This window comes from Theropithecus gelada, chromosome X, assembly GCF_003255815.1.
Source record: "Theropithecus gelada isolate Dixy chromosome X, Tgel_1.0, whole genome shotgun sequence".
Lineage (NCBI taxonomy): Eukaryota > Metazoa > Chordata > Mammalia > Primates > Cercopithecidae > Theropithecus > Theropithecus gelada.
The window spans coordinates 12690508-12710931 of NC_037689.1; the positions used below are offsets into that span (position 1 = coordinate 12690508).

General features: G+C 40.8%; 1 protein-coding gene and 1 non-coding gene across 4 annotated transcripts in view; one reads left to right on the plus strand and one right to left on the minus strand.

Moving 5' to 3' along the window:
- Positions 1-20424, plus strand: part of ZNF674 (zinc finger protein 674) — a 41760-nt gene that overhangs the window by 17333 nt on the left and 4003 nt on the right. The gene's annotated exons all lie outside the window — the stretch shown is intronic.
- On the minus strand, positions 7764-7866 carry LOC112616656. Its single transcript, XR_003117697.1, has one exon. It is a non-coding gene; the product is annotated as a U6 spliceosomal RNA (small nuclear RNA).

The window sequence follows — 20424 nt, forward strand, 5'->3', positions numbered from 1 at the left end:
AAAAAAAAAAAAATTTTGGGGGGGAGGTGTTTTTTAGTTTTTTTTTTTTTTTTTTTTTTTTTTTTTTTTTTTTTTTTTTTGAGGAGTTTCACTCTTGTTGCCCAGGCTGGAGTGCAATGGCATGACCTTGGCTCACCGCAACCTCCATCTCCTGAGGTCAAGTGATTCTTCTGCCTCAGCCTCCCAAGTAGCTGGGATTACAGGTATGCACCATGATGCCCAGCTAATTTTTTTTTTTTTTGTATTTTTAGTAGAGACAGGGTTTCTCCATGTTCATCCGGCTGGTCTCGAACTCCCGACCTCAGGTGATCCGCCTGCCTCGGTCTCCCAAAGTGCTGGGATTATAGGCATGAGCCACCATGCCCGGCCTCTTTTTGCCATTTTTTACTGGCTAGAATCTTGAGTATTGTGTTGAATAGGCATAGTGAGAATGACTTCTTTGCTTTATTCCTGATTTTAGGGCAAAAGTACTCACTTTCTCATTATTAAGTATAATTTTTTATTTGTAGAGTTTTCCATTGGTGGCCTGACAATGGTTGAGGATTATTCCTTTTAATCTTAGTTTTTTGAGTTTTTATCATGAATTGATGCTGAATGTCGTGAATGCTTTTTCTGTATCAATCAATATAATCATGCTTCTTCTCCTTTATTTTTAAATTAATTAAATAATTATTATTATATTTAGAGATGGAGTCTCATTCTGTTCCCCAGGTTGGAGTGCAGTGGTGTGGTCATAGCTCATTGTGGCCTCAAACTCCTGTGCTCAAGTGATCCTCCTGCCTTAGCCTCCAGAGTAGCTGGGACTACAGGCATGTACCACCATGCCCAGCTATTTTTTAAATTTTTTGTAAAGATGAGGTCTTGTTGTGTTGCCCAGCTGGTCTTGAACTTCTGGCCTCAAGTGATCCTCCAGCTCAGCCTCCCAAAGTTCTGGGATTACAGGTGTGAGCTACCATGCCTAGTTAATTTGCAGATTTTTCTTTCTCTTTTCTTTTTTTTTTTGAGACGGAATCTCGCTCTGTGCCCAGGCTGGATGGAGTGCAGTGGCACGATCTCAGCTCACTGCAAGCTCCGCCTCCCAAGTTCAAGTGTTTCTCCCACCTCAGCATCCTGAGTAGCTGGGATTATAGGCACCTGCCACCATGCCCGGCTAATTTGTGTGTGTGTGTGTGTGTGTGTGTGTGTGTGTGTGTGTGTGCGCGCGCACGCATTTTTTTTTAGTAGAGACGGGGTTTCTCCGTGTTGGTCAGGCTGGTCTCGAACTCCCCTGACCTCAGGTGATCCACCTGCCTCAGTCTAACACAGTGCTGGGATTACAGGTGTGAGCCACCATGCCTAGCCAATTTGCAGATATTGAACCAGCCTTTCCATTACCTGTGTAAACCCCACTTGATAATGATCAGTCATTCCTTTGATATGCTCCTATTTATTTTTGCTTATATTTTATTATTTTGCATCTATGTTTTATGTGTCATAATTGTTTGTAGTTTTCTTCACTTACACTGTTTGTGTCTGGTTTTGACGTCAGGGTTATGCTGGCCTCATAAAATGAGTTGGGAAGTGTTTCCTCCTCTTCTGTTTTCTGAAATTTATATAGGACTAGCATTATTTCTTAAATGTTTTGTAGCGTTCATCAGTGAAGACATCTGGGCCTAGCATTTTCTTTGAGGGGAAGTTTTGCACTACAAATTCTGTTTTTTTTTTTTTTTTTTTTTGAGACGGAGTTTCGCTCTTGTTGCCCAAGCTGGAGTACAATGGTGCGATCTTGGCTCACCACAACCTCCGCCTCCTGGGTTTAAGCAATTCTCCTGCTTCAGCCTCCTAAGTAAGTGGGATTACAGGCAAACACCACTTTGCCCAGCTAATTTTTGTGTTTTTAGTAGAGACAGGGTTTCACCATGTTGGCCAGGGTGGTCTCAGACTCCTGACGTCAGGTGATCTACCAGCCTCGGCCTCTCAAAGTGCTGGGATTAGAGGCGTGAGCTACCACGCCCGGCTACAAATTCGTTTTTTTTTTAATATAATTATAGGTATATTCAGATAACTGTTTTCTTCTTGAGCAAGCTTTGGTGGTTTGTGGCCTTGAAGGAATTTGTCTCATCTAAACTATCAAGTTTTTGATATAAAGTTTTTTTTGGCCAGGCGGGGTGGCTCACGCCTGTAATCCCAGCACTTTGGGAGGCCGAGGTGGGCGGATCTCGAGGTCAGGAGTTCAAGACCAGCCTGGCCAACATAGTGAAACCCTATCTCTACTAAAAATACAAAAATTAGCCGAGCATGGTGGCATGTGCCTGTAGTCCTGGCTACTCGGGAGGCTGAGGCAGGAGAATCGCTTGAAACCAGGAGGCGGAGGTTGCAGTGAGCCAAGATCGTGCCACTGCACTCTAGCTTGGGCAACAGAGTGAGACTTTGTCTCTAAATAAATAAATAAATAAAATAAAATAAAGTTTTTTTCCATAAGATTTCCTTATTATTTTTTAATATTTGTAGGATCTGTAATGTTGTTCTCCTGATATTGATAATGTATGTTTTTTCTTGATCAGTCTGACTTAAGATTTATCCATTGTATTAATCTTTTCACAGAACCAACTTTTGCTTGTGTTTATTTTTGTGTTTTTCATTTTCTGTTTCTTTGAGATAGAAATCCTTATTGATTACTGTATCTTGCATACAGAAGAGCATTTAGAACACATGCATACTTTTCAGAAGAAACATATAGCTAACACCTGGATAATCACCATTCAGGTTGAGAACTACGACTCTACCCCTTCCAGATTGCATCCTCCTACCTCTCTCCTGGATGTAACCTGGATCCTAAATTCGGGGGTAATTATTTTAAGATTTTTGTTAGAGCTTCTGCTGTCTGTATTTATATCCACAGGCAATATATTGTTTAGTTTGAACTTTTTCTTCTTTGAGCTTTATGAAAACAGAATCATCTGTATGAATTATTTTGTGACTTGTTTCTTTTATTCACTATTATAGTTGTGCGATTCAGCCATGATGTTTATTTTCATTGCAGGATAGTGTTCTTGTTTGGGTAGCACACAATTAAAAGTACCTACTCTTCTGTCTTTTAAATTATTTATTTTTTAGAAATAGGGTCTCACTCTGCTACCTAGGCTGGAGTGCAGTGGTGTGATCATAGCTCATTGCAGGCTTGAACTCCTGGGCTTAAGCAAGCCTGCTGCCTCAGCCTCCTGAGTAGACAGTACTATAGGCATGTGCCACTGTACTCAGCTATTCTTATTTTTCATGTAGAGATGGAGTCTCATTATATCACCCAGGCTGGTTTTGAACTCTTGGCCTCAAGAAATCCTCCTGTCTTGGCCTCATAAAGTGTGGGATTACAGGTGTCAGCCACTGCACTCAGCCAGTATTTACTCTCTTGATAGAGTTTGGGTTGTTTCCGTTTTAAGGCTAGTATAGCTAATGATAATACTGCCATTATTTTATATGTCTGCTAGGAACATTTGCTGTGAGAGCTTTACTAATGTATATACCTAGGTTGTAGTTTCTGGGTTCTGGAGGTGTGAATATAGATAAGGCCAAATGTTGTTTGTGATGTTGTTGGTTTGTAAAGCATTTGTAGATGCTCCCTCTGTGCCACTTCTGCTTGTCAGACTATTATTTGTTCCCATTCTGGTAGGTGTGTATTAGTATCTTATTGTGATTGAAACTTTTGTTTCCTTGATTAGTAATGTAATTGATCCTCATTTCATATTTTATAGAGAACTTGAGTGACTTGTGTAAATCTTACACAGCGCCTGCGTAAGTCTTCAACTCTTTTTTTTCTTATGGTATGTGTCTTCCTCCTACTTACTCATAGCACTATTTTCTTTCTTTTTTAATTTTTTTATTTTTTTTTTGAGACAAAGTCTTGCTCTGTCACCCAGGGTAGAGTGCAGTGGGGAGATCTCAGCTCACTGCAACCTCTGCCTCCTGGGTTGAAGCCGTTCTCCTGCCTCAGCCTCCCGAGTAGCTGGGATTGCAGGTATGTGCCACCATACCTGGCTAATTTTTGTATTTTTAGTAGAGATGGGATTTTGCCATGTCAGCCAGGCTGGTCTTGAACTCCTGACCTCAGGTGATCCACCCCCCTCTTGGCCTCCCAAAGTACTGGGATGACAGGCGTGAACCACTGCGCCTGGCCCATAGTACTTCTTTCTTTCTTTTCTTTTCTTTTCTCTTCTTTTCTTTCTTTTCTTTTCTTTCTTTTTTTTTTTTTTTTTTTTTTTTTTTTTTTTTTTTTTTTTTTTTTTTTTTGACAGTGTCTCAGTTTGTTGCCCAGGAAATCATGACTCACTGCAGCCTCAACCTCCTTGGGCCCAAGTGATCCTACTTCCTCAGCATCCTGAGTAGCTGGTACTACAGGCATGCACCACCACACCCAGCTAATATTTGTATTTTTTTGTAGAGATGGGGTTTAGCCATGTTGCCCAGATTGGTCTCAAACTCCTGGGCTCAAGCGATCCACCTGCCTCAGTCTCCCAAAGTGTTAGGATTATAGGCATGAGCCACATGCCTGGTGGCACTATTTTCAGTAGAGTACATATTACTGCTTTATTGCAAGTATACTGTCCCTTTGTTAGATTGTCTTTTTTTTTTTTTTTTTTTTGAGACAGAGTCTCGCTTTGTCACCCAGGCTGGAGTGCAGTGGTGCGATCTTGGCTCACTGCAACCTCCACCTCCCGGGCAACCTCCACCTACTGGGCTCAAGCAATTCTTCCACCTCAACCTCCCAAATAGCTGGGATTACAGGTGTGCACCACCATGCCCAGCTAATTTTTTGTATTTTAGTAGAGATGGGATTTCACCATGTTGCCCAGGCTGGTCTCGAACTCCTGAGCTCAGGCAATCCGCTCACCTCGGCCTCCCAAAGTGCTGGGATTAGAGTCATGAGCCACTGTGCCCAGTCTCGATTGTCTTTTCACTGTCTTTCTTGTGCCTCTTGTTGAACAGAGATTCTTTATATTTAAATTGGGTTTCTTGTAGACATGATATAGTTGAATCTTGTGTTTTTAATCTCAACCGACAATTTGCCTTTTAATTGGCGTGTTTTTGTAATTATTGACATTGTTGGATGTAGGTCTACCATTTTATTATTTCTTTCTTCTTTGTCCCCCTTTTTCTGATTGTTGTTATTCTACTCTCTCATTCCTCTCTTCTTTGGAACATTTGAATATTTTCTTTTTTTTTTTTTTTTTTTTTACTTTTTTTTATTATACTTTAAGTTCTAGGGTACATGTGCACAATGTGCAGGTTTGTTATATATGCCATGTTGGTGTGCTGCACCCGTTAACTCGTCATTTACATTAGGTATATCTCCTAATGCTATCCCTCCCCCTCCCCCCAAATACTTTCTTAAACTTTTTGTTTTGAGATTATTATACATTCTCATGCACTTGTAAGAAATAATACCAAGAGATTGTAATGTACCCTTTATCCAGTTCCCCCCATTGGTAGGTAACATCTTGCAAAACTGTAGTACAGTGTCCCAACCAGGATATTGACATCTATACAGATCAAATATGGAGCATTTCTATCACTGCAAGGATCCCTCATGTCACTCTTTTTATTATTTATTTATTATTTATTTATTTATTTATTTATTTTTGAGATGGAGTCTCACTCTGTGGCCCAGGCTGGAGTGCAATGGCGTGATCTGGTCTCACTGCAACCTTTGCCTCCTGGGTTCAAGCGATTCTCCTGTCTCAGCCTCCCGAGTAGCTGGGATTACAGGCACCTGCCACCATGCCTGGCTAATTTTTGTATTTTAGTAGAGGACGAGATTTCACCATGTTGGCCAGGCTGGTCTCGAACTCCACATCTCAAGTGATCTGCCCGCCTCGGCCTCCCAAAGTGCTGGGATTACAGGCGTGAGACACCACGCCTGGCCGTCACTCTTTTATAGTCATACCAATTTTCTCCCAGTCCATCTCGTCTTATAGCCTGGTAACTAATAATCTGTTATCTGTTTCTATGATTTTGTCATTTGAAAAATGCTATATAATGGAATCATACTGTATCTAACTGTAAGGGATTAGTTCTTTCTCACTCAGCATAATACTCCAGAGATTCATTCAGGTTGTTGTATGTATCAAGCTTGATTCTTTTTATTGCTAAGTAGCATTCCATGGTATGCATGTTTGTTTAACCATTCCCCTATTGAAGGACATCTAGGTTGTATCCAGTGTTGGGCTATTACAAATAAATTTGCTACAAACATTTCTGTGTAGGTTTTTATAATAAGTTTTTATTTTTCTGGGATGAATTTCCAGAAGTGCAATTATAATATAAATATTATATTTTAAATGTTCCTCTTTACTTTTTGTCACTGTCTTGTTTTTAAATTAAATTTTTATTTATTTATTTATTGTTTTTCTTTTGAGAATGAGTCGCTGTGTCACCCAAGCTGGAGTGCAGTGGCACGATCTTGGCTCACTGCAAGCTCCACCATCCTGGTTCAAGCGATTCTCCTGCACCAGCCTCCCGAGTAGCTGGGACTACAGGTGCACACTGCCATACCCAACTAATTTTTGTATTTTTAGTCGAGATGGGGTTTCACCGTGTTAGCCAGGCTGGTCTTGAACTCCTGACCTCAAGTGATCTGCCCACCTCAGCCTCCCAAGGTGCTGGGATTCCAGGCGTGAGCCACCACACCTGGCCTATCTGTCGGTCGGTCTGTCTGTCTGTCTGTCTATCTATCTATCTATCTATCTATCTATCTATCTAATCTATCTATGTATTTATTTGAGATGGTGTCCTGCTCTGTTGCCCAGGCTGAAGTGCAATGGTGCGATCTCGGCTCACTGCAACCTCTGCCTCCTGGGTTCAAGCGTTTCTCCTGTCTCAGCCTCCTGAGTAGCTGGGACTACAGGCGCACAGCACTACACCCAGCTAAGTTTTGTATTTTTAGTATAGATGAGGTTTCACCATATTGGTCAGGCTGATCTTGAACTCCTGACCTCAGGTGATCCACCTGCCTTGGCCTGCCAAAGTGCTGGGATTACAGGCGTGAACCACCGTGTCTGGCCCTATTTATTTAATTTTTTAAGATAGGGTTCTCACTATGTTGCCCATGCTGGTCTTGAGCTCCTGGGCACAAGCAATCCTCTTGCCTCACTCTCCCAAGTAGCTTGGACTACAGGTGTGTGATGTCATGCCTGGTTGTTATTTTTAAAAATCAATGGCTGCTGTAGACACTAAGATAGTCACATAGAACCTTTCACATTCTACTTATAGTTTAATAGTTCAAGTAATATGTAGAAGCTTTACAACAGTATAGATGTCTTTAATTTCTTTCTTTTATGTTACAGTTTTTGAACATATTACATCTACATAACATTTTAAATCCCCCAGACAGTGTTATATTTTTTTGCTTTCAACTATCATATATATCTTAAAGAATTCAAAAGGAGAAAAATTATCCATTACATTTACCCAGATATTTTGCCATTTCTGTTGCTCCTCATTTATACCTAAAGTTCCATGTTTCCCTCTGATATCATCTCCCTTCACCTGAAGAAGAACCTACAGCATTTCTCTTAGAAGTCTGCTGCTGACAAAAATCTCTTAATTTTCCTTCACCTGATAATTTTAAAATTTCATCTTCTTTTTTTTAATTTTTATTTTTATGGGTAAATAGTAGGTATGTATGTTTATGGAGTACATCATATATTTTGATACAGGCATATGATGTGTAATAATCATAGAGTGAATGGGGTATCCATCCCCTCAAGCATTTATCCTTTGTGTTATAAAAAAATATGAAACCCTCCACAAATTTGCATGTCATCCTTACACAGGAGCCATGCTAATCTTCTCTGTATTGTTCCAATTTTAGTATATGTTCCAATTTTAGACAGTGAGCACTTGTCTTCATTCTTGAAGGGTGTTTTTGCTGGATGTAGAATTATGGATTGACATTTCCTTTAGTATTTTTAAGATGTTCCATTGTTTTCTGACCTCCACTGTTTCTGATGAGAATTTTGCAGTCCTTTGAATCATTGTTTCCTCATAGACAGTGTACCTTTTTTTCCTCTGGCTGCATTAGAAATGTTTTAAGTTGGCTTTCCAGGCTTTTGATTATAATGTTTCTGGTGTTTCTTTTGAGTTTATATTGATTCTGGTGTACTGCGCTTCTTGAGTCTGTAAATACATGTCTTTTTCCAAATATGGGAAGTGTTTGGTTATTATTTTTTGCAATCTTTTTTTCTACACTAGTTTCTTTTTCTCCTTCTTTGAGGACTCTAATGACATGTACATTGGACCTTTTGGTATTGCCCTGCAGGTCCCTAGAGGCCCTGTTTTTTTTTTTCAATCATTTTTACAATTTTTTTATTTTTACAGTTTCTTTTTCTCTGTTGAGAACGTCTGTTTATCCATTCATTTCAGGTGTTTGCCATTACCTCATAGAGCTTAAATGTCATAACTACTTAAATGTCTTTGATATTTCCAGCACCTGGGTTATTTCAGGATTGGCATCTGTTAATTGTCTTTTTCCCTGGAGAATTGGTCACAATTTTGTGTGTGTGTGTGTGTGTGTGTGTGATTGGTTGTTATGCTGAATAATTTTGGATTCTATCTTGGATAGTGGTGACTGTGTCGTTATTGCTTTTCTTTTTTCTTTTTTTCTTTCTTTTTTTTTTTTTTTTTTGAGACGGAGTTTCACTCTGTCGCCCAGGCTGGAGTGCAGTGACACAATCTCAGCTCACTGCAATCTGCAACCTCTGCCTCCCAGGTTCAAGCAATTCTCCTGCCTCAGCCTCCCGAGTAGCTGAGATTACAGGCGCCTGCCACCATCTCCGGCTCATTTTTTGTGTTTTTAGTAGAGATGGGGGTTTTGCCATGTTGGCCAGGTTGGTCCCGAACTCCTGACCTCAAGTGATCCACCCGCCTTGGCCTCCCAAAGTGATGGGATTACAGGTGAGAGCCAACGCGACCAGCCCATTATTGCTTTTCATCTTTATCAGGTAATAAACCACTAGGTCTGTCTCACCTTCTATGGGTATCAGTTCCAACCAGTTCAGTTTTCAAAGCCTTTCAGTCTGTCGTGTGCACGTGCCATTTAGGGGTTAGAGACTCGAGTGGTGGGTTCGGTCTTTGTGCAGTGTTCAAAGCCTTCACTGCCCTGCTTACATTTGTCACTCAGGTGTTAGTCTCAGAGTTGAGCTGTGGCTTAAATCTTAGTTCAGTTCTCAAGGCTTGGTATGTAGCTTTGCTTTCTCTTGAGTGAAGAGTCCCTGGATGAACTCAGGGCTTGTGTATATTCATAAGTCACGGGACCTGTACTTGGGTCAAAGTCTTGAGAGAGAAGATGAGGGATAAAAGGAGAACCCACTGATATATGAGTTGTTTCTCTACTTTTTGAGTCACCTCCGTAGTCTTCCTGGTTTTGTTGACTTGTCAGAGTCCTCGGGTAGTTACTTTATGTATTTTGTCCAGAGATTTTTGTTGCAATAATCAGTAGGAGAGGCTGTAGTAGACTTACTCCATTGTGGCTAGAAATGGAAACCTCAATTTCATTCATTCTTGCTTTTATCTTTTTTATTTCTGTCTTTCTGCTAGTTTGAATTCAATTTGCTCTTTTTCTAGTTTCATAAGGTCATCATTTGAGACCTTTCTTTTCTAATATAAGCATTGTGAATGCCATAACTATCTAAGTACTGATTTAGCTATTTTAAACCCTTTACTGTGGTTTAATTTGGCATATAAGAAATTATACATACTTAAAGTAAACAGGGATGGGCACAGTGGCTCACACCTGTAATTCCAGCACTTGGGGAGGTGGGGAGATTGCTTGAGACCAGAAGTTCAAGACCAGCCTGAGCAACATAGCAAGATCCCATCTCTACCAAAAATAAAAAACATTAGCTGAGCATGGTGGCACATGCCTGTAGTCCTAGCTACTCAGGAAGCTAAGGTGGGAGGATCACTTGAGCCTAGGAGTTTGAGGTTACAGTGAGCTATGACTGTTCTACTGTACTCCAGCCTGGGCGACAGAGCGAGACTCCGTCTCAAAAAAAAGAAAAATAAATAAATAAATAATAAATAATAAATAAATAAATAAATAAAGCAAACAGTTTTGGTAAGTGTTGACATGTATACACCCAGGATCACATCACCACAATCAAGATAATAAGATCACAGAACCAGTTGGGAAGTATTCCCTCCTCTTTCCAATTCTTTGAAAGAGTTTATGTAGAATTGTATTCTTTCTTCCTTAAAAGTTTGATAGATACTAGGTTATTCAGATTATCTATTTCTTCTTGAATGAGCTTTCATAATTTGTGTCTTTCTTCTTTCCTTTCTTTCTTTTTTTTTTTTTTTTTTAAAGACAGAGTCTCGCTCTGTCGCCCAGGCTAGAGTGCAGTGGCCCACCAACTGGCTTACTGCAATCTCTGCCTCCCGGGTTCAAGTGATTCTCGTGTCTCAGCCTCCCGAGTAGCTGGGATTATAGGTGTACACCACCATGCCTGGCTAATTTTTGTATTTTTAGTAGAGATGGGGTTTTACCATGTTGGCCAGGCTGGTGTTGAACTCATGACCTCATGTGATCCGTCCGCTTAGGCCTCCCAGAGTGCTGGGATTATACGCATGAGCCATCGCGCCTAGCCAATAATTTGTATCTTTCAAGGAGTTTGTCAGTTTTGTCTGTCAAATTTATTAGTATAAAGTTGTTCTTAATATTCCCTTATCATCCTTTCAATTTCTGAGGATCAGTGGTAGTCTTATTTTAGTTTCAAAGTAAGTCTAATCACATATAGTATTGAAAACGATGAAGTTCATTTAAAGGAAAAGTTCTCTCCCAGCAAATACCTGCTTCAGGCTGAAAGATTTTAGTGGCAAAAAAAGCATGCTCAGTGTTTTCTTTCTTTACTTGTCCAGCTAGTTCTCCCTTGCCTTTCTCCCCCACTCAACACCTAGGCCATCTCTGGCCCCTTGAATGCAGTGGGTAAGGAAGGAAGGAAGGAGATACAATGGGCAAAAAAAGGTTTGACCTAACTGACAAAGTTGTAATCTAATATTGATGCCCTCTCTATGTTGCAGATTCCAAAGACTCATTCTTCCTGTTCTTGGAACTTTATGGTTTCCTTGGAGATGTCCTAGCTGGAGCCCCCTGACTGCAATTTCCTTGATGCAAGAAGGGCCACTTATCCAACCAGTTATTTAATATATGTTACTTAATATATCCCTGGGCCCCATGGTGTACCTTCAGTCTCCTTTTGCCGAGGTCACCTTGATGCTAGCAAAAAGCCCTCTTTCCAAAGTAACCCAGCCCCGTTCATGTCCAGAGGGTCCACATCTGGCTTGTGGAGTGTGTGTGATTGTGCGGTTAAGACCCACAGTTCACCCCCATGCAACCTCTTCTCTACTACCACAGACTGCCTCAGCCTGTCATTTGTAAAGTTTTTCTACGTGAAAGTCAGGTGCCAAGTTCTCTGTGTCCCCTAAAGTCTAGTGGATATATATCAAACAGGTCATCTCTTTGAAATCCTTCTCATCAGATTGGGGCGGGGTGAACACACTCCTCACTCACCTATTGGGGAGAGAAAATGTCGCAGCTTTCAAATGGCTATCTCTAAAGAAATTTTCTTCCTTAGCGTCTTCAACCTTAACACTCTTATACTTTGTTTTTCTTCTTTTTAAAAATTTTTTGAGAGAGGGGCTCTCTGTTGCCTAGGCTGGAGAGTAATGGTGCCATCTTGGCTCATTGCAGCCTCAACCTCCTGGGCTCAATTGATCCTTCTGCCTCAGCTTCCAAAGTAGCTGAGGTTACAGGCATATGCCACGACACCTGGCTAAGTTTGTTTGTTTGTTTGTTTGGTAGACGCAGGGTTTCGCCATGTTGCCCAGGCTGCTCTTGAACTCCTGGACTCAAGTGATCTGCCTGCCTCCACGTCCCAAAGTGCTGGGATGACAGGCGTGAGCCCCCACACCCGGCCAACACTCTTACACTTTTAAGGGGTATGTTAGAGCTGAAGTACATTAAGTGGTTTTGACCTATTGCTTTTGAGTCCTGTAAAGGCCTGTGGCCTGGGAAAATACTTGCTAGTATTTTATTACCAGTCTTTGAAATAAAAAGAGTGGGTTTTAACATTATGTCAAATTAATCCCCGAAAAGCATGGATTGCAGCCGCGTGGGCAGATACAGCTTCGTGAAATGTATGGAATTCAGCTTTTGAATAGAAATCATCAATGTTAAAATGCAAAGCTTTATAACCTTATGTGGCAAAATTAATGTTACAGATAGTGTGTGTAATTTAGACTCATGCACACACACACACACACACACAGAATTATAGATTTTAAATTTTGGTAATATGGCAAGGGTAAATTGGTATGTTACTGTAATTTTCACTTCCCTGATCACTATTGAAAGTATTTATCATTTCATATGTTATTGACTAGTTAGATTTCCTCTTCTGTGGCTTGCCTGTTCATATTCTTTTTTTTTTTTTTGAGACTGAGTCTCGCTCTGTTGCCAGGCTGGAGTGCAGTGGTGTGATGTCGGCTCACTGCAACCTCTGCCTCCCGGGTTCAAGCGATTCTCCTGCCTCAGCCTCCTGAGTAGCTGAAACTACAGGTGTGCGCCACCACGCCCAGCTAATTTTTGTATTTTTAGTAGAGACAGAGTTTCGCCACGTTGGCCAGAATGGTCTCAATCTCTTGACCCCGTGATCTGCCCACCTTGGCCTCCCAAAGTGCTGGGATTATAGAAATGAGCCACTGCGCCCAGCCACCTGTTCATATTCTTTATTCATGTTTTTGTTGAGTTGTTTGTCTCTTCTTACTGCTTTATATGAATTCTTTGTATATTCTTTCAATTTTGTGTGTAGTCAGTATCTTTCCTTAGTCTAGGGTGTTTATGGTGTCTTTTTGAGTAGAAGTTTTAATTGTAAAAGAATCGAATGTATCAATTTTTTAGTTTGCTTTTTGTGTAATTTTTTTGTGTGTGTGTGAGATGGGGTCTCACTCTGTCACCTAGGCTAGAGTGCAGTGGCGCCATCTCAACTCACTACAACCTCTGCCTCCTGGGTTCAAGTGATTCTCCTGCCTCAGCCTCCTGAGTAGCTGGGACTACAGGTGTGCGCCACCATGCTCAACTACATTTTTTTGTATTTTTGGTAGAGACGGGGTTTCACCATGTTGGCCAGGCTGATCTCAAACTCCTGACCTCAGGTGATCCTCCCACCTCAGCCTCCCAAAGTGCTGGGATTACAGGCGTGAGCTACCATGTCCAGCCCTTTTTGTGTAATTTTAAGTAATTTTTTTTTTTTTTGGCTGAGCACATAAAAATATTTTTATATAATTTTCTAAAAATTTAAATATTTGCTATTTATTTTCTTAAAATCTTCCTGGAATTTATTTATTTATTTATTTAGAGATGGAGCTTTGCTTTTGTTGCCCAGGCTGGAGTGCAATGGCGTGATCTCGGCTCACCACAACCTCCACCTCCCAGGTTCAGGCGATTCTCCTGCCTCAGCCTCCTGCATAGCTGGGATTACAGGCATGTGCCACCACGGCTGGCTAATTTTGTGTATTTTTAGTAGAGATGGGGTTTCACCACGTTGGCCAGGCTGGTCTCGAACACCTGACCTCAGGTGATTCACCTGCGTCAGCCTCCCAAAGTGTTGGGATTACAGGTGTGAGCCATTGTGGCACCTGGCCAAAACCCAGTTGCTCTGCTGTGCCCAGGTGAGCACCTTTTTTTTTTTTAGATGGAGTTTCACTCTTGTTGCCCAGGCTGGAGTGCAATGGTGTGATTGATCTTGGCTCACTGCAGCCTCCATCTCTTGGGTTCAACCAATTCTGCTGTCTCAGCCTCCTCAATAGCTGGGATTACAGGCCCATGCCACCATGCCCGGCAAATTTTTGTAATTTTAGTAGAGACAGGGTTTCGCCATCTTGGCCAGGCTGGTCTTGAACTCCGACCTCAGGTGATCCACCTGCTGTGGCCTCCCAAAGTGCTGGGATTATAGGCATGAGCCATTGCGCCCAGCCTGTTGTACCATTCTTACCAATTGATATTGTTAAGAGCTAACAGGCTTTAGTCCCCTTATCTCCTTTGATCCTTTGGTCTCCCATAGGAATTTTAGGATTTGTTTGTTGAGTGCCAAGGAAAACTCTGGGATTCCAATTGCAATTGCACGTGTTTAGAAATGAGTTGGGAGTGGGTTGGGAATTGGCATCTTTATACTATTGAATTTTCCTTTCAGTGAACTCTTACTCAGTTTTCCTTTTATGTCATTTAATAGTGTTTCAAATTTTTTGTCAGGAAGATCTTATGCATTTTTTGTTGAATTTTTTCCTAGATACCTCTGAGTTATTGTTGCAGTTTTGATTGGGATCTTGTTTCCTATCACATCTTCTAATTGGTTAATATTAGTATATGAGAATGCTAGTGATATTCATAAAATCATGTGTACAGAAGTCTTTCTGAAGGCTTTTATCAATACTAATCTTTTTTTATTCTCTTGGGTCTTCTATGTGAATTATTATCTTTATAAAGGCAATTGTCTTTTCCGATTATACATTTTATTTCTTCTCTCAATGAATTAGGACCTGTAGTACAATGTTTAATAGATAAAATGATATTGCATTGTTTGTTTCTGATTTTAGTGGAAATAATTATGAAGACAATGATTGTAATAAAATGATAGGCAGCATTTGAATGCTTGCCGTGTGCCACAAATGCATTGTTCTGTATGCTTTGCACATATTAAATAGTTGAATCCTCCCAATGACCCTGTAAAGTAGGCTGGTTGTTATCCCTGTTTTATATATGAAAAAAACTGAGGCACAGAAATGATGTAACTTTATAGTTTTCACTATTAAATATGCTGTGGTATTTTGAAAGGTATCTTTCATCAAGAGTCCCTTTTATTAGTCCTATTTTGTTAATAAGACTTTTGTTTTGTTTTTGTTTTGAGACAGAGTCTCGCTCTGTCACCCAGGCTGGAGTGCAATGGCGTGATCTTGGCTCACTGCAACCTCCGCCTCCCGGGTTCAAGCAATTCTCCTGCCTCAGCCTTCCAAGTATCTGGGATTATAGGCATCCACCACCACGCCCGGCTAATTTTTTTGTATTTTTAGTAGAGACAGGGTTTCACCGTGCTGGCCAGGCTGGTCTCGAACTCCTGGCCTCAGGTGATCCACCCACCTCGGCCGCCCAAAATGCTGGGATTACAGGTATGAGCCACCACGCCCGGCCTAATAAGACTTTTCAAAAAATCATTAATGAGTGTTGTATTTTCTTAAATGCTTATTTTCTGCATATGTTGAGAAGACAGTTTTTCCTCCTTTAATCTATTAATGTGGTAGATTACATGAATTTCTGACATTGAAGTGTTCTTGTGTTCCTGTGCTAAACTGTACCTAATTGTGAAGCATTTTAAAAAAATAATTTAGAATTCATTTCACTAGTGTTTAACCTATGAATTTTGCATTAACGTTTAGAAGTAAAATAGATCTTAGATTTTCTTTTTTTGTACTGTTCTTCTCTTATTCTGGTATCCAGGGTTATACTAACTGCATAAAATAAACTGAGTACTTTTCCTTCTTGTAATTTTTGAAACTGTGACTGAAATTTAGTTTCCTGAGAGTTTGATACCAATTATTTTCAAAACCATCTGGATATGGCAAGACTTGATTATGGAGTCAGTTTTTATAATTTAAAAAACAGTTATTGATTTATTCAAGCTTCTTGAATTTTCTGTCAGTTCTGGTCATTTTTCTAGACCATTATGTTTCATCTGAGATGTCTGATTTACCAACCTAAGGCAAGATTCTCTTGATTTTAAAAAAAGTCTCAGTTTTATTAAAGTAGGTCATGCCTGAGGTTTAAAGAGTAAACTAAATGTGGTGAGACTAAAAAGAAAGTGAAGGGCATGATAAACATAAAATTCAGGATACTGATTATCTGAAAAGAAAGAAAAGGAAATGGGCATATGAAGAACTTCAAAGATAACTATAATTTGTTTTAATGGTTGGTAGATACACAGGTATTATTTTTGGTATTACTATTCTTTATAACTTACATATATTTTACAAAACTTATTTGAAATGTTTCACTGTGGAAGGTTAAGATTGAATTCACCATGCTGCTCCTGTCACCCACCCAAAGGCATGCGTATGTACATAGACTTCATGTTTCCCCATAGTCCCAATGTGATTATACCATAAATTTGTTTTCCATCAGTACTGTTGTTTACAATATGACTATACAGTTAGCCCTCTGTATCTTCAGGGGATTTGTTCCAGAACCTTCATGGATACCAGAATCCATTGATACTCAAGTCCCTGTTATAACATGGCATGGTATAATTGGCCCTCCGTATTTATGGGTTTTGATCTTTGGTTGGCTGAATCCACAGATGTAAAACCCATGGATACAGAGGGCTGACTGTATATATAAATACTATACACAGCCAAGCCACATAGTAATCTATGATTAATTTACCTTCCCTGCATAACTGTGTTCCTTTGGTTAATAATTTTTTTTTTTTTGAGACAGAGTCTTGCTGTGTCGCCCAGGCTGGAGTGCTGTGGTATGGTCTTGGCTCACTGCAGCCTGTAACTACAAACTCCTGGGCTCAAGCGATCCTCCCACCGCAGGCTCCCAAGTAGCTGGGACTACAGCTATGCACCACCACACTCAGCTAATTTTTAAAATTTTTTATAGAGATGGGGTCTCACTGGATTGAGAGTCCAGGCTGGTCTGGAACTCCTGGACTCAAGTCATCCTCTTGCCTCAGCCTCCCAAAGTGCTGGGATTACAGGAGTGAACCACTTCTCCTGGCTTAATTGTTTTGTTTCTTTCATTTGTTTCTCTCTCCATATACTTATCATCAGTTGTCTAGAGTGACTCTGAGCGCTTCTGGAGATATCAAGGATTTCCTCAGTGTCATATCCCTGAGTTTTTCTGGAGCCTTCTGACCTGCTCTCATCTGGGCGGATTACCCTCATTCCTTCTTGTGTAGCTACCATCCTGACGTTGCTCTTCAGTGTCGTTCTGGGGATTCTCTTCACCTTCTGCATGGTTGGGTTCCATATTTTCTTTATGCCATGCCCTCTTCCTCATTTGGTTGGAGCACATTCTTCAAGTACTTTCCTAAGAAAGGATGTAGGTAGGCCCATGGGAGATGAAGTTTTGAGATTTTTGGATGTCTACAAATGTTTGACTCCTGACGGAGAGTTTGGCTTGGAGTAGAGTTCTAGGATGGAAATATCTTTCCCTTAGACTTTTGAAGGCATTGCTCCATTGCCATCTCGTTTTCAGTGTAAAGCTATTCTGATTATTGATACTTGATATCATTTTTTTCTCTGTTTCAGCTTATAAGATTTCACCTCCTTTATCTCAAGTGCTCTGGCATATCCCCACACGGGATCACTGCCACCAGTATTTCTGGGTGCCTGGTAGGAAATAAATCCCCACAGGGATAGTTTCCCCCCCCGCCCCCATGCAAAGCCAAGATGCTACAGGGCCAGACAGCTGCATTGCACATCCAAGTGGCAAGCTAGGCCTTTTATGTTAAGCCCCTTTCACTTTGTCTGTGGGCAAGTCCAGTTTGACCCACTAAAAATAGGCACATCATACAAGAAAATCATCGGCCTCTCGTGTTCAGGCATCCAGACTCCCAGAAGAAAAACAGGTGTTCAGCGCCCTAGGTAGGCAAAGCCATCATATCAACATAGGGAATATTCCACAAGCCAAGTTCCCAGACTCTAGCCAGGAGCCAGCCCTGTGAGCAGGCCCTTCTCAAGATCAGTTCTGCTGTGTTAACACTTTCCTACAGGTTACCTTTACTGGTGCTCTTTATTTGTGTGGATTTGAGTTACCATAGTGTCCTTTATTTTCTTGGAGCTGAACTTTAAGTTAGATCAAATAGCAAAAGCAGTCTGGGGATAGGGCTTTTGGTAGAGCTCCAAAACAGGTCATCCCCTTGGGTAGCTGTGAGGCTAACAGTTTTCATGGAGCTGGGGAGCCAGTGGGGGAGTAGGAAGAGTAGTAGTAGTGCCAAGTGAACCATGACCTGGCTGTTCTTAGTAAGGTTTACTAGTTTTTTTTTTTCTCTCTCTCTCTCTCTCTCTGTGTGTGTGTGTGTGTGTGTGTGTGTGTGTGTGTGTGTGTGTGTGACAGAGTTTTGCTCTTCTAGCCCAGGTTAGAGTGCAATGGCACAATCTCGGATCACTGCAACCTCTGCGTCCCAGGTTCAAGCGGTTTTCCTGCCTCAGCCTCCTGAGTAGCTGGGATTACAGGTACCTGCCATCATGCCTGGCTAATTTTTGTATTTTTAGTAGAGACAGGGTTTCACCATGTTGGCCAGGCTGGTCCTGAACTCCTGACCTCAGGTGATACACCCGCCTCGGCCTCCCAAAGTGCTGGGATTACAGGCGTGAGCCACCGCGTCAGGCCTGTTTTTTCTCGAATAAATGATTTTTAATTGATTGCTTGCCTTTGGTTAATTTCTAAAGTCGTGAAATGATTGGTTTTTATAATTTTGATTTTGCCAGTATTATCATTACTTTTGTGGGGGAGAGGATTTACTGAGGTCCTTCCTCTCTGTCATTTCAGAAGTCTACCCTAAAAGCCTTTCTTTTAAAACTGAAAAAAAGTACAGGAAATCGTAATTATAACAGACACCCTTGTACTTCCTTCCCAGAATTAGCAAATGTTAACATTTTGTCATTTTTTTAAAAATAAAAGAAACAGGCCAGGCACGGTGGCGCACGCCTATAATCCCTGCATGCGAGGTCAGGAGTTCGAGACAAGCCTGACCAAAACAGTGAAACCCCGTCTCTACTAAAAATACAAAAATTAGCCAGGCGTGGTGGCGCGCGCCTGTAATCCCAGCTACTCAGGAGGCTGAGGTAGGAGACTTGCTTGAACTCGGGAGGCAGAGGTTGCAGTGAGCCAAGATTCCGCCACTGCACTCCAGCCTAGGCGACAGAGGGAGACTCCATCTCAAAATAAATAAATAAATAAAATTTAAAAAATGAAAATAAAAGAAACAGAGGTTTACAAATAAAGTTGAAGTCCCATTTTTCCCCTCCTGAGGCCTATTCCTTCTATCTCTCCCCAGGTAAACAGTATCATGAATTTTGTGAGTATCCTTCTAATCTATGTTTTTATACTTTTGCTATGTATATTTGTACCTGTAATCAGTATAGAATTCTTTTTGTAACATTACCAGATTGGTACACTCAAATTATAGGGATCTTGGCCAGGCGCAGTGGCTCACGCCTGTAATGCCAGCACTTTGGGATCTGCCAAATCGGGTGGATCACCTGAGGTCAGGTGTTTGAGACCAGCCTGGCCAACATGGTGAAACCCCGTCTCTACTAAAAATACAAAAATTAGCCAGGCGTGGTAGTGGGTGCCTGTAATCCCAGATACTCAGGAGGTTGAGGCAGGAGAATTGCTTGAACCCAGAAGGCAGAGGTTGCAGTGAGCCAAGATCACGCTACTGTACTCCAGCCTGGGCGACACAGCAAGACTCCGTTTCAAAAAAAAAAAAAAAAAATTATAGGGATCTTTCTGCAACTTGCTTTCTGTGTTCAGTATTACCTTTTGAGCTTTATGCTGATACTTTAGATTTAGATCATTTATTTTAACTGCTCTGCTAGCATTCCAACATGAGTGTCATAGTTCATTTTCCATACCTTTATTGGTGAATGTTTGGTGGTTTCTAATATTTCGTTGTCATTCTTGTACATGTTAAAATTTGCCGTAATTTCTCTATGGTATGACTACAAGTGGAATAGGTAGTAAGGCGTGTGTGTGTGTGTGTGTGTGTATGTATGTGTATGTGTGCACATGTGTGTTTTTTTTTTTTTTTTGAGACAGGGTCTTACTTTGTCACCCAGGCTAGAGTGCAGTGTTGGGTACATGGCTCACTGTGACCTTGACCTCCTGGGCTCAAGCAATCCTCTTGCCTCAGTCCCCTAAGTAGCTGGGACTATAGGTGTGCGCCACCACGCCCAGCTAATTTTTTGTATTTTTTTGTGTGTGTGTGTGTGGAGATGGGTTTTGCTATGTTGCCCAGGCTGTATATTTTCAATAATACTAAATGTATTACCTCTTATCCATCATAAGTGGAATCAATTTGCCATGTATATTTAAGAGTTTCACATCTATGTAAGTGAAAATTGCTTTATAATATTCTCGTATTTTATCCTTCTTTGCTTTTGGCATCAAGGTCATATAAGCATTGTCTTGCCAATTTTATTTTGGTTACTAAGTGCCAGGTGTAGCTTTTCCCATAATTGTATTTTCAACATTTCTCTCTCATTTTGCCCTAATTGTCTTTTGAAAACATGGAGCTGATTTTTTAAAAATGCAATTTGATATGACTGGCATGTAACTAATAGAGTTAATATATATTTATTGTGAAATTACTATGTTTGTATTTCTTCTTT